At 52.7% G+C, this 2,500-nt stretch overlaps 7 non-coding genes across 7 annotated transcripts; all 7 read left to right on the top strand.

Moving 5' to 3' along the window:
• Positions 1 to 58: 58 nt before the first annotated feature.
• LOC128761690 (U2 spliceosomal RNA) lies at positions 59 to 249 on the top strand. The gene has a single exon (XR_008415339.1). It is a non-coding gene; the product is annotated as a U2 spliceosomal RNA (small nuclear RNA).
• A 192-nt stretch (positions 250 to 441) lies between these two features.
• Positions 442 to 604, top strand: LOC128761381 (U1 spliceosomal RNA). Its single transcript, XR_008415038.1, has one exon. It is a non-coding gene; the product is annotated as a U1 spliceosomal RNA (small nuclear RNA).
• A 169-nt stretch (positions 605 to 773) lies between these two features.
• Positions 774 to 964, top strand: LOC128761689 (U2 spliceosomal RNA). The gene has a single exon (XR_008415338.1). It is a non-coding gene; the product is annotated as a U2 spliceosomal RNA (small nuclear RNA).
• Positions 965 to 1,156: 192 nt separating this feature from the next.
• Positions 1,157 to 1,319, top strand: LOC128761380 (U1 spliceosomal RNA). Its single transcript, XR_008415037.1, has one exon. It is a non-coding gene; the product is annotated as a U1 spliceosomal RNA (small nuclear RNA).
• A 169-nt stretch (positions 1,320 to 1,488) lies between these two features.
• LOC128761688 (U2 spliceosomal RNA) lies at positions 1,489 to 1,679 on the top strand. The gene has a single exon (XR_008415337.1). It is a non-coding gene; the product is annotated as a U2 spliceosomal RNA (small nuclear RNA).
• A 192-nt stretch (positions 1,680 to 1,871) lies between these two features.
• On the top strand, positions 1,872 to 2,034 carry LOC128761379 (U1 spliceosomal RNA). The gene has a single exon (XR_008415036.1). It is a non-coding gene; the product is annotated as a U1 spliceosomal RNA (small nuclear RNA).
• A 169-nt stretch (positions 2,035 to 2,203) lies between these two features.
• LOC128761687 (U2 spliceosomal RNA) lies at positions 2,204 to 2,394 on the top strand. The gene has a single exon (XR_008415336.1). It is a non-coding gene; the product is annotated as a U2 spliceosomal RNA (small nuclear RNA).
• Positions 2,395 to 2,500: the final 106 nt, after the last annotated feature.

Here is a 2,500-nt window from a genome sequence, read left to right as displayed (position 1 = left end):
CCTCAGTGACCCTTCTTGCCTTTTCCACCCCTAGTCTGGGCCCGGCCACTGTGGGGTTATCGCTTCTCGGCCTTTTGGCTAAGATCAAGTGTAGTATCTGTTCTTATCAGTTTAATATCTGATACGTCCCCTACCCGGGGACCATATATTAAATTGATTTTTGGAACAGGGAGAAGGACCAGGGGCTTGCTCCATCCTCTCTGCGCATCGACCTGGTATTGCATTACCTCCAGGAACGGTGCAAATCCTTAAGCTGGTACAAAATAAACACCTGTCGTCCTCCTCCTCCTCCTCCTCCTCCACCACCGCCGCCAAGTTCCCATTCGACTAACTCATTGGCCAGGAACCTGTCATCTCCACCAAGGTGCCAGTCGTCGGGGGAGCCGTGAGTTACTCTGCCTGCGCCAGGGCAGACTAGTGTGTCGCGGAGCTGGGCAACTCATACTTACCTGGCAGGGGAGACACCATGATCAAGAAGGTGGTTCACCCAAGGCGAGGCTAGGCCATTGCACTCTGGGCCATGCTGACCTTTGCGAATTCCCCAAATGTGGGAATCTCGACTGCATAATTTCTGGTAGTGGGGACTGCGTTCGCGCTCTCCCTTGATATTCTGTCATAAGGCAAACCAATCAACCAATAAAAACCCAACTAAACACCCACTAAACAATCCCAGACTAAAGGGGGGGCACTCTGAGAGTCGACGAGCCGTGGCCTCCCTCAGTGACCCTTCTTGCCTTTTCCACCCCTAGTCTGGGCCCGGCCACTGTGGGGTTATCGCTTCTCGGCCTTTTGGCTAAGATCAAGTGTAGTATCTGTTCTTATCAGTTTAATATCTGATACGTCCCCTACCCGGGGACCATATATTAAATTGATTTTTGGAACAGGGAGAAGGACCAGGGGCTTGCTCCATCCTCTCTGCGCATCGACCTGGTATTGCATTACCTCCAGGAACGGTGCAAATCCTTAAGCTGGTACAAAATAAACACCTGTCGTCCTCCTCCTCCTCCTCCTCCTCCACCACCGCCGCCAAGTTCCCATTCGACTAACTCATTGGCCAGGAACCTGTCATCTCCACCAAGGTGCCAGTCGTCGGGGGAGCCGTGAGTTACTCTGCCTGCGCCAGGGCAGACTAGTGTGTCGCGGAGCTGGGCAACTCATACTTACCTGGCAGGGGAGACACCATGATCAAGAAGGTGGTTCACCCAAGGCGAGGCTAGGCCATTGCACTCTGGGCCATGCTGACCTTTGCGAATTCCCCAAATGTGGGAATCTCGACTGCATAATTTCTGGTAGTGGGGACTGCGTTCGCGCTCTCCCTTGATATTCTGTCATAAGGCAAACCAATCAACCAATAAAAACCCAACTAAACACCCACTAAACAATCCCAGACTAAAGGGGGGGCACTCTGAGAGTCGACGAGCCGTGGCCTCCCTCAGTGACCCTTCTTGCCTTTTCCACCCCTAGTCTGGGCCCGGCCACTGTGGGGTTATCGCTTCTCGGCCTTTTGGCTAAGATCAAGTGTAGTATCTGTTCTTATCAGTTTAATATCTGATACGTCCCCTACCCGGGGACCATATATTAAATTGATTTTTGGAACAGGGAGAAGGACCAGGGGCTTGCTCCATCCTCTCTGCGCATCGACCTGGTATTGCATTACCTCCAGGAACGGTGCAAATCCTTAAGCTGGTACAAAATAAACACCTGTCGTCCTCCTCCTCCTCCTCCTCCTCCACCACCGCCGCCAAGTTCCCATTCGACTAACTCATTGGCCAGGAACCTGTCATCTCCACCAAGGTGCCAGTCGTCGGGGGAGCCGTGAGTTACTCTGCCTGCGCCAGGGCAGACTAGTGTGTCGCGGAGCTGGGCAACTCATACTTACCTGGCAGGGGAGACACCATGATCAAGAAGGTGGTTCACCCAAGGCGAGGCTAGGCCATTGCACTCTGGGCCATGCTGACCTTTGCGAATTCCCCAAATGTGGGAATCTCGACTGCATAATTTCTGGTAGTGGGGACTGCGTTCGCGCTCTCCCTTGATATTATGTCATAAGGCAAACCAATCAACCAATAAAAACCCAACTAAACACCCACTAAACAATCCCAGACTAAAGGGGGGGCACTCTGAGAGTCGACGAGCCGTGGCCTCCCTCAGTGACCCTTCTTGCCTTTTCCACCCCTAGTCTGGGCCCGGCCACTGTGGGGTTATCGCTTCTCGGCCTTTTGGCTAAGATCAAGTGTAGTATCTGTTCTTATCAGTTTAATATCTGATACGTCCCCTACCCGGGGACCATATATTAAATTGATTTTTGGAACAGGGAGAAGGACCAGGGGCTTGCTCCATCCTCTCTGCGCATCGACCTGGTATTGCATTACCTCCAGGAACGGTGCAAATCCTTAAGCTGGTACAAAATAAACACCTGTCGTCCTCCTCCTCCTCCTCCTCCTCCACCACCGCCGCCAAGTTCCCATTCGACTAACTCATTGGCCAGGAACCTGTCATC

Source organism: Synchiropus splendidus, chromosome 6 (genome assembly GCF_027744825.2).
Source record: "Synchiropus splendidus isolate RoL2022-P1 chromosome 6, RoL_Sspl_1.0, whole genome shotgun sequence".
Lineage (NCBI taxonomy): Eukaryota > Metazoa > Chordata > Actinopteri > Syngnathiformes > Callionymidae > Synchiropus > Synchiropus splendidus.
Note: the sequence above shows the minus strand (reverse complement) of the source record. Positions and strands in the feature narration are given on the sequence as shown.